The sequence below is a fragment of the Arachis hypogaea genome, chromosome 15 (assembly GCF_003086295.3).
Source record: "Arachis hypogaea cultivar Tifrunner chromosome 15, arahy.Tifrunner.gnm2.J5K5, whole genome shotgun sequence".
In the NCBI taxonomy this organism is placed as follows: Eukaryota; Viridiplantae; Streptophyta; class Magnoliopsida; order Fabales; family Fabaceae; genus Arachis; species Arachis hypogaea.
In genome coordinates this window covers 150,869,117-150,885,010 of record NC_092050.1, presented here as the reverse complement: position 1 = coordinate 150,885,010, position 15,894 = coordinate 150,869,117, and the positions used below count along the sequence as shown (strand labels likewise).

Here is a 15,894-nt window from a genome sequence, read left to right as displayed (position 1 = left end):
TTCTTAAAACACAAACATCACAGGCACATTATTGAGCCCTAATCATTGCTACTCAGAGCCTTATAACTTTTGATTTCTTTGATCTTTCTAGACTTCTTCTTTTTCTCTCTTCTTCTTCTTTTTTTCATTCACAGTTCCAAGGAATTGATGGTTGAATTCTCATAATGCATCTTCAAAGCTTTGTTTTTGAAGATTATTCTTGTTTCCTTAAGATTCAAATATCTTAAATTCCTCAAATGTAATCCCATATTCTTAAGCACCACCACTCCATTCAATTTGATCACTGAAGGAACAAATAATTTTTAGCATTTAAATGAAGAATAAGAAAGAGTAAAAAAAATAGAAATAGAAAGATGTAATGCATGCAAAAAAGAAAGAAAATAAAGAAAAACAAAAAACGAAAGGAAAACGAAACAAAGTGAAAAAGAAATAACTAACCGCTAGAGGGAATTCATCTTACCCAATATCCACTGTTCTCTTTATCCTTGCTCTCTATTATCCAAAAACTCATGGTGTTACCAACACAAACTTAAGGACTTACACCAAACTTATAGTTTAACAAAGTTTTAGGAATAAGTGCAAGTAATATGAAGAAGCATACGTGCGTGAAAAAGAAAGAAATCATATGAACACTAATCAATGTGGCTTAATGAGGACGGGTGCCTTTGAAGACGCCTGGCTTTAATTCAGGGTCATCCATCGTCCCTGATTGTGCTCTCCTAGGGCTTTGCTGGCCAGACGTCGGACTTCCGTCTTGAATGCCTGGTGATGCGTGAGCATCTTTCCTATCTTTTCCTAGTGAATTTGCATGTAATTTGTTGAGTTTAATTAAGAATTAATTATATTTTAACCACTATGGATGCTATTTTAAGTTTTGTGCAATACTGTTTATTTTAGGTAGCATTCGGCTGGATTTGATGGAGTTTTTGCAGCACAAGAATCAAAGGAGATGGCAGCGAGGAGCGACGCGTACGCGTGACTGACGCGTACGCGTGATTTGAAGATTTGCAAAGTGACACGTCCACGTGACTCGCAAAAAAAGACCATCGACGCGTACGCGTGACATGCGCCACATGCAGAAAATACAGAAAAATGCTGGGAGCGATTTCAGGGTTGTTTTAACCCAGTTTTCAGACCAGAAAACACATATTAGAAGCTGCAAAATAGACGAAACAAGTGGTCCCCATCCATCCATTGAAAATTTGATTATTTAAATTAATTCGAATTTAAATTCAAATTTGAATTCTAGGAAAAGATATTATTTTAATTTTAAAAAAAATTAGATTTTAAATTTATTAGGATTAGTTATAAAAGGGAGAAATTTTCCTTCCTTTGGAGAGGTCCTGGGGAGGATCCCATTCCATCCCAATTTACAATCCGTATTTTCTCTGAACCATGAGCAACTAAACCTCCACTGTTAAGGTTAGGAGCTCTGTCTATTGTATGGATTGATACTATTATTTTTCTATTTTAATTCATGTTTTGATTTATATTTAAGAATTGTTTTCGTTCTTTATTTTATGAATTTGGGTGGAACGGAAGTATGACCCTCTTTCTAAATGCGTTCTTGTATAACTTGGAAAAACTCTTTACTTGAACAACAGCTTGAAAACATATTCTCCTAAATTTCTAATTTATCTGGATTTAATAGGATACGTGACATATAATCCTTTTATGTTTGGGTAATTAGGATTTCTGTGGCATATAACTAGAATTGAACTTCACCCCCTAATTGGAATTAATTGACCAAGGAATTGGCTGTTGATGAATTTTAGAGGAGACTAGAAAGGTCTAAGGAATTAAGGTCTAGTCACATATAGTTGCCATAAATTAGATCTTACATGATTAAAATAAAATAATAAGAAAAGTCAATCCGGAAAATAGATAACTCTGAAACATTAACTGTTTCTTCATATTTTATTCCTCACCTATTCACCTGCCTGTCTTCAAACTCTTCTTTAATTTTTTATGCTTTTGAACTTCCAAACACTATTTTTTGTTTGTCTAAATAATTCTATCAAACACTATTGTTGCTTAATCCATCAATCCTCGTGGGATCGACCCTTACTCACGTAAGGTATTACTTGGTACGACCCGGTGCACTTGCCGGTAAGTTAGTGGGTTACAACATCCTCACCAAGTTTTTGGCGCCGTTGCCGGAGATTGACTGTGATTAACAACTATTAGTTGTTTGATTATTTAGATTAGGCGTTTTAATTTTAATTTTTAGTAAATATTATTTTATTATTTTTTCAAAAAAAATTTAATAAATTTTAAAATTTCCCTTGTTTTCTATTTTTTCGTAGCAACCCCCTCCCCTGTTTTGTTTTCTTTCATTTTTTTCTTTTATTATTTAATAAATACAAAAAAATATTTAAATTTTTAAATAAATAAATGGTACTAACATTTTTTTTAATTTCTGAAATTAAGTTTGGTGTTTCCTAGTTAGTTTTATTTTAATTCTTCTTATTTTAATTTTTAGAATTCTGTTCTTTTTTCTTTGCTTTCATGTTTACCACATGATGCGTTTAATTTTTTTTGGTGTTTTGTGCTAAAGAAAAATAATGGAGAGAGATCATATGGGTTACTATTCACACTCGAGTAGTGATTCATATCATTATGAATGGGGAACTACCCGAATTTTGGTTGGCAAAGCCAAAACCAAAGAAACTTCAATGCTCCATGTTCCAACTATCAAGAACCACCATCTCCATATTCATATCAAGAACCACCAACTTCATATCCACACCAAGAACCACCACCTCTCTATCCATATCAAGAACCATCATCTTTCTACCCATATCAAGAGCCACTATCTCCCTATTCATACCAAGAACCATCCTCTTTTTACACTTATCAAGAATCAGCATCTCCTTATTCATTTCAAATACCATCAGATCTTGAGCTTCTCATGAAAGAATGCATAATGATATAAAAACAAGTGTCAAAAATATAAAAAAATATGTGCAGTCGATTATCAAATCACAGGAAGAGGAGCAAGCAAATTCCTTCCCAAGAGATATAATACAAGATCCTATAGAAGAAAGTGAGGAAATCAATCAAAAGAGTTCATACTCCAGTGAACTAGATAACTTTCCATCCTCACACATGGAAGAAGAGGAAGATGCAAAAACAAAGGAGGAAGATGCACCCACAAAGGAGGAAGATGCACAACCTCCCATGCCCTTGGTAAGCAATGAAGAAGAGATTGAATTAGAAGATAGATACCAAGAGGAAGAGGTTGAAATTGAGGAAACTTGCAAAGAAGTGGAAGAATTCAAAGAAGAACACAAGGGAGTGGAGCTTGCAAGACCTCTCCCAAAGCCATCACCATCCAATATAACATTCAAGTGAGTAAAATTCCTATCCTTAACCTTTACGTTCCCAATTGAATATGGGCTACTGGAGACGGATGGTCAACTTAGAGCTCTTTGTGGCATTAAGAGTAAGAGGAAGATGGTTAGTAGTAAGAGTTGTCAAGCAAGGTTCAAGATGGTTGCATGCTCCAAATTGAAGTGCAAGGATTAGTGTAGAGCTCAATTAAATGGGTTTAGAAGGTTGTTTGGATGTCTCTGTGAGAATTCAAAACACTTGCCACCCGGTGGGAACAATGGTGATCCACAAGGAGACGGGTGTAAAAGCAAGGTTTGGGACCCTGGAATTCATTCCCACAATCAATACTCTTGGAGCCTTGTCACTTGCTTCAACTTGCTCAAAGGCGTTATGCGCCTAGTTTGGGATCCCGGTAGCCATTGGAATTACAAACATTGGTGGAGATTCCTGGATCAGTACAAGCACAAGCCACCATGACAAGAAGCTCACAACATGTCCAACTTAAGGACTTTAACTAAAAGTGCTTGGTGGGAGACAACCCACCGTGGTATGATCATTCCTTTTCATTCTTAGTTATTTTTCCTAGTAGTAGTTTTCTTACTTAGTTGATTTTTCTTGAGTTTTCACTATTTTTCTGATCATGCAGCTATCTTAGAACAGGAACCGAATATTTAAAAAAAATGGCACACGACGCGCAAGCGTCACTGACGCGTACGCGTCAGTCATGTGTGCATGAAAAATAAAAGTTGAACAGAGAGTTGCACGGGAATGGTGCTAAAACCAAGCCTTTAGCACAAGCAACCCCATGCGGACGCGCACTCCACACGTGCGCGTCGTTTCTGATTTTTGCCATCCACGTGAGCGCGTCAATGACGCGTACGCATCACCTGCAAAATCGACATAAAGGAGTGTTTGGGCAGAGAGTTGTGCTAGCTTGGGGCAGGAAGTGTGCTAGAAGCACAAAATTGGTGCCGCGGACGCGTTCCTGACGCGTACGCGTCAATTGCACATATGGCCATCCACACGTGCGCGTGTATGACGCGCACGCGTCGTATGAATTTTTTCCCAAACCACGCGAACAAAGAGTTGTGCATGCGCGCGGCTGGCTTCGCGCGAATCGCACAAAACCCAGGGCACGCGAACGCGTGCCTGACGCTTCCGCGTCATTAAGAAAATCTCGCGACCCACGCGTACGTGTGCCGTATGCGTACGCGTCACCCACGCCGCACACCTCCACAAATTCGCTGCCAGTTTTTAATTTTTTATTCTCTCTCCCAAATCCTAAATCTCTCTTGTTCTTTTATCCTTTTTTTCTTATTTCAGTATAATATTTGTTTCTTTTTATTTTCAGTGCTTCTTTGCTTGAGGATAAGCAAACCTTTAAGTTTGGTGTTGACGCTTCGCTTATAGGTTTTCTGTTTAATTTTATGGCACTAAGGGAGGTGAATCATCTTTACAAAGGAGCACAACCTGAAGAATAAAACGACCGCTCGGATAACTAAGATGGTTGAGTTCCTTTCATTTTTTTTATTCCTTCCCGCTTTTATTATATTATGTTCTGGTTTACTGCTACTTTGTTTTGTTTATTGCATGATCCTTTATTAGTGGATTCATAGGTTCTAGTTTAATTTTTCTGTTAAGTACTTTAATTCTGAAAGATGTCTCATGTATTGCCCATTAAACTTGAAATCAAAAAGAAAGAAGAACAGATGTAGTGCATGAGAATTTGAATTTAATTTTTAGAGTAGTCTCACTTACTTAGATGTGGTGGTATTTTCTATGATTCTGAATGAATGCTTGAACAGTGCATATTTTTTATAGTGAAGTTTATGAATGTTAAAATTGTTGACTCTTGAAAGAATGCTGAAAAAAAAAGAGAAATATTATTGATAATCTGAAAAATCATAAAATTGATTCTTGAAGCAAGAAAAAGCATTAAAAAACACAAAGCTTGTGAAAAAAATGGCGAAAAAAAAAGAACAAGCAGAAAAAGCCAATAACCCTTTAAACTAAAAGGCAAAGGGTAAAAAGGATCCAAGGCTTTTGAGCATTAATGGATAGGAGGGCCCAAAGGAATAAAATTCTGGCCTAAGCGACTAAATCAAGCTGTCCCTAACCATGTGCTTGTGGCGTGACGGTGTCAAGTGAAAAGCTTGAGACTGAGCAGTTAAAGTCGTGATCCAAAGCAAAAAGAGTGTGCTTAAGAACTCTGGGCACCTCTAACTGGGGACTCTAGCAAAGCTGAGTCACAATCTGAAAAGGTTCACCCAGTTATGTGTCTGTGACATTTATGTATCCGGTGGTAATACTGGAAAACAAAATGCTTAGGGTCACGGCCAAGACTCATAAAGTAGCTGTATTCAAGAATCAACATACTGAACTAGGAGAATCAATAACACTATCTGAATTCTGTGTTTCTATGGATGCCAATCATTATGAACTTCAAAGGGTAAAGTGAGATACCAAAACTATTCAGGATTGCAGTTGTAAACCCCACTATAAGAAGAGACATAAGCTTAATCAATCTCTCATTCTCATACAAATTCACATCCTAAGCTTATATTAGTTTTGGTTGCTTGAGGACAAGCAACAGTTTAAGTTTGGTGTTGTGATGCGTGAGCATCTTTCCTATCTTTTCCTAGTGAATTTGTATGTAATTTGTTGAGTTTAATTAAGAATTAATTATATTTTAGCCACTATGGATGCTATTTTAAGTTTTGTGCAATACTGTTTATTTTAGGTAGCATTCGGCTGGATTTGATGGAGTTTCTGCAGCACAAGAATCAAAGGAGATGGCAGCGAGGAGCGACGCGTACGCGTGACTAACGCGTACGCGTGATTTGAAGATTTGCAAAGCGACGCGTCTGCGTGACCGACGCGTCCACGTGACTCGCGAAAAAGACCATCGACGCGTACACGTGACTGACGCGTACGCGTGACATGCGCCACGTGCAGAAAACGCAGAAAAATGCTGGGAGCGATTTCTGGGCTGTTTTAACCCAGTTTTCAGCCCAGAAAACACATATTAGAAGCTGCAGAATAGACGAAACAAGTGGTTCCCATCCATCCATTGAAGACTTGATTATTTAAATTAATTCGAATTTAAATTCAAATTTGAATTCTAGGAAAAGATATTATTTTAATTTTAAAAAAATTAGATTTTAAATTTATTAGGATTAGTTATAAAAGGGAGAAATTTTCCTTCCTTTGGAGAGGTCATGGGGAGGATCCCATTCCATCCCAATTTACAATCCGTATTTTCTCTGAACCATGAGCAACTAAACCTCCACTGTTAAGGTTAGGAGCTCTGTCTATTGTATGGATTGATACTATTATTTTTCTATTTTAATTCATGTTTTGGTTTATATTTAAGAATTGTTTTCGTTCTTTATTTTATGAATTTGGGTGGAACGAAAGTATGACCCTCTTTCTAAATGCGTTCTTGTATAACTTGGAAAAGCTTTTTACTTGAACAACAGCTTGAAAACATATTCTCCTAAATTTCTAATTTATCTGGATTTAATAGGATACGTGACATATAATCCTTTTATGTTTGGGTAATTAGGATTTCTGTGGCATATAACTAGAATTGAACTTCACCCCCTAATTGAAATTAATTGACCAAGAAATTGGCTGTTGATGAATTTTAGAGGAGACTAGAAAGGTCTAAGGAATTAGGGTCTAGTCACATATAGTTGCCATAAATTAGATCTTACATGATTAAAATAAAATAATAAGAAAAGTCAATCCGAAAAATAGATAACTCTGAAACCTTAACTGTTTCTTCATATTTTATTCCTCACCTATTCACCTGCCTGTCTTCAAATTCTTCTTTAATTTTTTATGCTTTTGAACTTCCAAACACTATTTTTTGTTTGTCTAAATAATTCTATCAAACACTATTGTTGCTTAATCCATCAATCCTCGTGGGATCGACCCTTACTCACGTAAGGTATTACTTGGTACGACCCGGTACACTTGCCAATAAACATATATAATAACAAGTAGGCCTTCTTACTTATTATAAGCTCTAATTCAATAAAGTTCAAAGTTGAAACACAATAATACATGCTTGTAATAATAAACAGTTGAAAACATATTACTTCTTTAATTAATACCTTTTTCTACACAACACCTTCTAAGAATGACCAACTCCACAAACTACGCCGTCTCTGATCAACTTTAATTTAATTGAGAAACTTTTACTGCCACCAATGTGTCACCGATAATTATCAAAATCGAACTGATGATCGACTTGCTTAATATAATGTATTAGATTACCAAATTAGTCATATCTTTGATTCACCAATTTTTTTATCAATAAATCATTCTAGTCCAATTTTAAGGTTTTTTTAAATAAAATAATAGAAGATTAAAATGACGTGAATCCCTTAAATAAAATTTCGAAACGTGAATTTCCTAAACTATATAATATATAAATCATCCAAAGGTGATATGTGTTAGTTAATGCATAAAACATATTAATCCAGGACGATTTATGCTTAAAATTCATTGGACAAATATGTATAAATCGTCTCACCCCAATATGCTTCTCAAGATGTATATAAATCATCCCACCCCAGCATGGATTATGCTTTTTAACCTAAAGCTCACAACCCTAACATGATTTTTGTGTAATTACCCAAACCCCAGCATCCTATCACGATTTACATGCAAAGCCATATCCCCAACACCCTAGTACGATTCACGTGCAACCCATATCCCATTGCACGTAAATCGTGCTAGGGTTGTGATTCACTACAAAAAAATCTGGTAAAAACGACGATTTTTTTTGTATTTACGGCAGTTTGAACCGCCATTATTACCAAAAATAACGGTTTTAGAAAGCGATGTAATTATGGGTGCCATTCTGGTTATTACGGCGGTTTTTTAAAATGGCATTTTTGTTTGGTTAAAATGGCGGTTCAAACCGTAATTTTTGATTGGTTAAAATAGCATTTATGAACCGTAATTTTTACCCTGGCAGAGTGGCATTTTGGTTGGTTAAAACGGTGTTTGAAACTGCCGCTTTTACCGGGTTAAAACGGCGTTTTTGATTGGTTAAAATGGCATTTTTGAACCACAATTTTTACCCTGACATTAGCATTTTTATTGGATAAAACGGCATTTGAAACCACTGTTTTTACCTCGTTAAAATATCATTTCATATTGTTTTAAAATAGCAGTTACAAACCGTCCTTTTTAGATCAATTTTTCAAATAAATACTAAAAATATTCACAATATCTATATCGAAATATAGAAATTAAAAGAGATAAAATTTATAAACACATCAAATTTATGATCCAAAATCCAAATGTACATTAATGGCTTTATGGCGAATGGCTCCAATAAGCACATTATAAACTAACAAATCAAAAAGGACAAATGTGTGAAGAGTATTACAAGAAAACAAGAGTTTTATCCTTTTTAGGATAATTATTAGTCTTACATGCATCACCAAAGCATTGTGTACATTTATCTGGAAAGCTAGATTTTCTTCATGTTTCAACTTCCCATAATTTACTTCTTCTAATAGACTAATAAGTGACCTGAAACAACATTAAAAATTAAAGAGCATGAAAAAATAAGTTAATAAAAATTATACCATAGTTAATTTTTTCAGAAGGGTACTAGACCCTTGATGAAGCAAAGAAGCATCTAAGATTCTGAAATTAAAGTTTTTTAAAAGGATAGAATTAAAAATTAGAAGAGTCCTAATAAAAAGTTGCACTAGAACCATAAAATTGTAAGCATGTCTTCAAGGTTCTTCCTAGCAAAACCACAAATAAGAGAGAGCATAGCAAAAAAGCAACGACCCCAAGGAGCAAGATAGTAGAATAATGTTACAGTTATTACATTTAGAATTTACCTCCAATTGTTCAATTTGTTTCCAAGGAGTTTAAATTCAAGTCACAAGGCTTCAAGCTCATCTATTACAACTAGCAATTTCTGTTATTAAAAAATGACATGCAAGACACAAAATCACTAAATACCAAATACATAAATTACTAATTAAAATAGAGCTAATGTGTGAGGAGAGAATAGAAAGAACAGAGAAGAAGCTTTAAGATTCTGCTATGTGCAGAGAGCTAGAGAGAGATCTCAATATTTTATTCTTGCCACTAACTAAACTAATTAACTTCTAGATAAATATGGAGCTAAATAACAAAGAGATATATTACAAATTTAAAACAGCCAAAATTACTAAAAGAACCTTTAAAACAGATAAAGAGGGTAAGAGGTGGAGGGGTACCTTGAGGGAAAAAGGGTAGTTTACAAACAGGACAATCAGAAGATGACTTCATAGATTTGACGATACAAAAGCTGAAACCACCAAAATTGAATTACAAACACATAAGAATGCTTCATTTCAAATTTTGTATAACGATAAGAAGAAGAAGAATACTTACTTGCAGAAGACATGGCTGCATGGGAGACTGGCTGGAGAAATCAGCAAACTTAAACTTCACACATCATTACCAAAAAACAAGAAGATCCATCAATTAATTAATTAATCATTATACTTTTTTCTTCTTTTTCTCTTCATTCATATTAGTCCTCAAGGAACAAATTTCAGAATTTCAACAAACAAGTATCTCACGAAAAGAAAGAAATTAGTCATAATAAACACTTTTAATTAAGATACTTTGGCACTTACTTGAACATTGTGTACTTCTTATACACAGCATCATGCATTGTATGAACATCTTCATTTTCTATAATGCTCAATTATTCTCGCAACACTAGCATATTTTGGGAGATATGGGGAAAAATCACATAGAATGAAATAAAATAATTTATTAACAGAAGTAGTTGTACATTTAATCAATTACAAAAGTAAAAAATAAGCATTATTAAAACTAACAAATATATAAATTTACAAGATAAATTGCCATTTGAGTTGTTAGTTAGTTATACTATAATTAAGCAAATCATATCCACTAATTATACTATAATTTTTTGTAAGAAAGAAAAGTTAAAGAGAAACAATGAATCAGAGAGATGCATTAATGCCTTTCCTTGTGAAATTTTGCATCTTTTAGCATATTACTATTTTTTTCTGGATTCGAATTCCAGACATTAGCTTTTAATGGCCAAAGATTCCGCTAGTATAAAGCTGCAACTCAAAGGAAAAGGGAGTTATAAATTTATGATACTTCTTTGCATTTTCTATTAACATATAGTACTCTCTCATTTTATTGTAGCCTGTTCATAGGAGGCTAAGAGCTTCTATCTCAAATCTTATCTGCAAATAACAAATATGCAAATCAAAATATATAGTAGTGATAACTGATTAGAATATAAACCCTATTGGTAATAAGGCAGAGACTAAGAGATATATTTGCTGATTCTTTAACCATATTTAATGTGTGACCACATACATAATCACCAATTTTGTTTCATTTCTAAATAGAATATACAACCAATGTAAGCACACGAGTTCCACATAGCATAGCAACATAAAGTCAACTAGCTTTGCTAGGCAATAATCAACACTCAAAAATAGCACAAAAGTCAAAGAATCTAGCTAAGCATGTTTAACAACAGAATAATTAAGAACCAAATTTTTTAGAATGACAAAAGGAAGACAAGTATGAGAAACAGACTTGGATAAGTACCATTTGTAGCATCTCGTAGTGAGAAGTCCATAACGATGCTGTCATTTACGAAAATTGACAGCAGAAATTAATTAAAGTTGTTCAAAGACAATAACAACAACAACACTGAAATTCAATCGAAACCAAAACAAAATTGAAATTCAATCAAGTTATGTAGGTCTATCAAGAATTCAAGAAAATGAAAAATAAAATCAATTGAAACGAAAAATTCCTTTGTTTGTTGTTTTCTTTCAATAAAAAGAGGGAAGAAGAATAGAACAGAGGAGGGAGCTCAAACATGATATCATCATAATCCATAATCATCTAACATACATACAAACAAAATTAGAAGAAAATTTAGTGAATGCCTGACCGACAATTTCTTTTGACAAGGAAGAAAATCGAAAACCTAGAATTAAAAAAAAAAGGCGTAGTCATTGTTAATATAGAACATGGCATATTTATAAATCATGAGTAAACAGAAGAAGATAATACAAATTTGTATACTAACCTAGATGCTCAACTAAGCTCAATGGAGATGTAGAAGTCGCAGAACACAACTCAATGCCGTAGGAAACACTTGCGCAACAGATCTCATCAATGGAAGAGAAGCGTTGATGGAGGAGATCGCTGCCAGAGGAGATCACCGCCGAAGAAGATCGTTGGAGGAAACACTTGCGCAATAGATCTCATAAATTTATGAAGTTTCTGCAACTTGATTTTCCATTTCAAACTTTCAAGTATTTTCGACAACAGTAGAAAATTTAGAGAGAGAAAGAAGATCAACCTTGCTCTCACACAGAGATTGTAGTCGGAGGAGAACCTGCCAGAGGAGATCGTCATTGGAGAGAGCACAAAATCTTGTCGGAGGATAACGCCGCTGAGAAGATCGTCACCGGAGCAGTCGGTGGAGCAGATCGTCGCCGGAGCAGTCGCTGGAGCAGAGCACATATCTTCATTTTCGGGTTTGGTGGTAGCGCACGTTAGTTTCAGCAGTAATAGGTTTTCGGGTTAGGTTTTTCCTTTGTTAGGGAAAGGTTTTATTTGGTCCTTCTTTTTTAAATAATGGGTTTCGATAATGGCGGTGTAAAATCGCCAGAATCACCAAAAATGCCATTTTATGCACATTAATTATGGCAGCACCATAAAATGTCATAATACTTTAATATTATGGCGGTTCTTTAAAATCGTCGTAATATAAATGGTATTTTAAACTCCTTTTTTTTGTGGCTTTAGGTTAAAAAACGTAATCTATGCTGGAGTGGGACGATTTATATACATCTTGAGAAGCATATTGGGATGGGACAATTTATGTGTATTTGTTTAATAAATTTAAAATATAAATTATCTTAAGATAATATGTTTCATGCATTAACTAACACATATCACCCTGAAATAATTTATATATTATTGATTTAGGAGATTTATGTTTTAAAATTCTATTTAGGAGATTTACATAATTTTAATCTCCTATTATTTTATTTAAATAAAAAAACTCAAATTTAATAAGGATGGTCCTATTCTGGAGCAATATCTTTATACCTTCACAATAAATTAAACCTTAATCAATTTCAATTTAAATATTGTATACTTGTATACCAAGTGAACATACACATAATTTTTTTTTCTTTTTTAGTATTGGATATTTGGACGTGACATGTAATATTTTAAGGTATCTTTTATTTAAATTGTAAAAATGTGTATTGCCGCTATAAACAAACAAGATACATCTTATGACAAGTTACCAACAATCTCATTGTTTTTTGTTTCATTGATTCATTAAAGTTCATATATATATATATATATATATAAGAGACTTCTACAATATTAACTTTCTTAAGTAAAGGATTAGGATTTTTATGCAATTTTTTTTTTAATTTTAGGACTCATTTGATATTAAATCAATTTAGAATCAAAGTATATTGTTTTATTCATTTGTACATGTGGCACAATTATATGTCACTCTTTTGACTGCTAAAATAACCATTTCACCATCCACACAACAAATAAAATTCTATTATATTTAATTTATTCTCCTTTTTTTTTTAATTTTTTCGACAAATCCAATTATAAATTAAAATTATATTACATAAGTAAATTATAATTAAAATAACCTTTCATGTATTAATAACACACAACTTTATAATTTAAATAGTATCTTTCATATAATAATGACACATAATTTATCATAAAAGATATTTTAGTCTCTTAAAATTAATTATAAAAAATTATTTTAGTATTTTAAAAGTTAAGTATAATAATATTTTTATTTTTTTACTATTATATTAAGTTTTTTAATTTTAATATAATCAAACAATTTTAATTAATCATATAAAAAAATTAGTCTTTTTCATGCTAATGATTAAAAGGGTATTTTAGTATTCTAAATATAAATTACAACAGTTTTTTATTTTTATTTTTAGATCATATTCAAACTTTTTAATTTTAACACAATCAATAATATGAATTAGTCCTATATATGATGGTTTTTTTTTTTTTAATTTACCTTCAAAGATTGTTTTGTTTTCTTGAACATCAATTATAAGTGTATTTTAGTCTTTTTTTTTAATTAATACTAAAAATTTCTTTTTGTTTAAGTTTTAAAAAGAAAATCTTATTCATTTAAAATAATCTAAAAGAATATTTTAATCTTATTAAAATCAAATTTAAGATTTCAACCCCAAACTATTTATTCATGTGAAATATCCAATTATCTAGGATAATAAACATAATAATACCAATATCTTTTTCTTTAGGGATAAGTATTGTTTTGGTCCCTCACATTGAGGGTCGGAATCGAACCCGTCCTTAATGTATATTTTGATTTAAAATCATCCTTAAAGTCGTATTTGAATTTAAAATCGTCCTTTCTAATAAAATTTTTTAATTTATTCCAAAACTACCCCTATAATAAAAAAATTATAAAAAAAAAAAGAAAACGCGCTGGTGGGGGGAAGAAAAGGGTACGAAGGGGGAGGGGATGGGGGGATGGGGGGACGGCGGGGGGACGGCGCAGGCGGCGAAGAGAGGGAAGAGGGGAAGTGGAAGAAGCCGGAGAAGAAGAGGAAGAAAATGAAGGGGACGCGGATTCGGGATTGGGGGAGGGGGACGGCAGCGGCAAAGGGGGAAGGGGAAAAGGACACGGGGTGGGGGGAAGGGGAGGGGGGAGGAGGAGGGGGAAGGGGAAAGGGGGGAGGGGACGGCGGCGGCGAAGGGGGAAGGGGGAAAGGACGCGGGGTGGGGGTGGGTTTGGGGGGAAGGGGAGAGGGGGAGGAGGACAGGGAAGGGGAAAGGGGGGAGGGGGACAGCGAGCCACTGCCGTTGGAGTCCGCCTCGCCGCCTCACGTCGTCGCCTCCGCCTTGCCGCCTCTGCGTCGCTGCCTCGCGCCTCGCTGCCTCCGCGTCGCCGCCTCATGTCGCCGCCTCCCTCACGCTTCTGCCGCCTCACGCCTCGCCGCCTCCGCCTTGCCGCCTCACGTTGCCGCCTCCGCCTCGCTTCTGCTGCCTCACGTCTCGCCGCCTCCGCCTCCACCTCCGCCTCACGCCTTGCTTCTGCTTTCTTGCTTTCTATTTCTGTTTGGTGTTGTTTCCTGCTTTCTTGGTGGTGGTCTTGGTGGTGGTGGTGGTGGTTGTGGTTGTGGTTGTGGTTGTGGTTGTGGTGTTGTTTCCTACTTTCTTGGTGGTGGTCTTGGTGGTGGTGGTGGTTGTGGTTTTGGTTGTGGTGGTGGTGGTGGTGGTGGTGGTAGTGGTGAGGGTATTTTTGTCCAAAAAAATTAAAAGGACGATTTTAATACAAAAAAAAATGTTAAGTATGATTCTAAATCGGAAATTACGTTGGAGACGATTTCGATTCTGACCCTTAACGTGAGGACCAAAACAATACTTATCCTTTTTTCTTATTAGCTTAAAAAATGTATGAATAATATAAGCTGATATTTTTTTAGTGAAAAAACAATAATAAAAATTATTAACTAAGTTAATTGCATAATAAAAAAAAATATGAATACTTTTTTAACTAATAAAATAAAGTTACTATTTTTTCTTGCTACAATTTTACAAAAAAAAAAAAATAATAAATCAACTTTTAGTAAATTACACGTCAAATATTACTATTACATACTAAATATATATCTATTATCAAACATTTTAAAATAAATTAATTTATATTCATACTAAATAATATTTATTTAAATTATAATTTAAATTCTTGTGTAAAGCACGGAAAATGAAACTAATTTTATATGAAGAATGCATGTTTGGCTAATATATTTTTTATTAATTTTGAAAGGGCTAAAATTAAATTATGATCGACATATATATAACCTATTTGTCCTTAATTAGTAATTACTATATTAATTTAAAATCAAAGAAATGTTGAAATTTTTTCATTTTAAATATATTAAAAACAATTAAAGACTTGATTATATTTACTTAACTAATAGTATTATATAAACAATAATTAGAGTAATTAAATAATATTACTGTATTTTTAATATTTATATTACTACATGATATATATAATTACCAAAATTTATCTACTAATCTCTTTGAGGAATATATATAAATTACATAGTTTGTAAATAAGGGTTTCAAATTAAATATTTACTTTCGTTAATAATTTTGATGAAAGATTCAAATTAATTATATTTTTTTTTGGTACCAATAATATAAAGCAGAGCAAATAAAATTAATACTAATTTTATTTTATTTTTATCAATATAAAAAATAAAAGAATAACTGATTATTTTGATATTTACTTATATATATTATTTTTAACAAATTAATTTTACTAAATACATGTTTATCTCAAAAAGTCCATATTTTTTCACTAAATTTATACCTTAAAATTATTAGTATAATTGGACATTTTTTTAATTTATTCATTATAATTTTACTAACTTACAGGCCATCCATGCAATATAAAAAAATAATGTAAAAAATTTTCACCGCCACAAAAATAGC

The 15,894-nt window shown here is 33.4% G+C and overlaps 1 long non-coding RNA gene across 8 annotated transcripts; it reads right to left on the bottom strand.

The window, feature by feature from the left end:
* Window positions 1-8,612: 8,612 nt before the first annotated feature.
* Window positions 8,613-12,020, bottom strand: LOC112751326 (uncharacterized). 8 transcript variants are annotated; one of them, XR_011872544.1, is made up of 8 exons: window positions 11,720-11,966; window positions 11,444-11,640; window positions 10,954-10,991; window positions 9,993-10,580; window positions 9,745-9,798; window positions 9,588-9,658; window positions 9,204-9,283; window positions 8,613-8,883 (listed from the first exon to the last, which is right to left on the bottom strand). It is a non-coding gene; the product is annotated as an uncharacterized lncRNA (long non-coding RNA). The 8 variants fall into 8 exon arrangements; XR_011872546.1 differs by having other exon boundaries at window positions 9,993-10,451; XR_011872548.1 differs by having other exon boundaries at window positions 9,993-10,077.
* Between the last annotated feature and the right edge of the window lie 3,874 nt (window positions 12,021-15,894).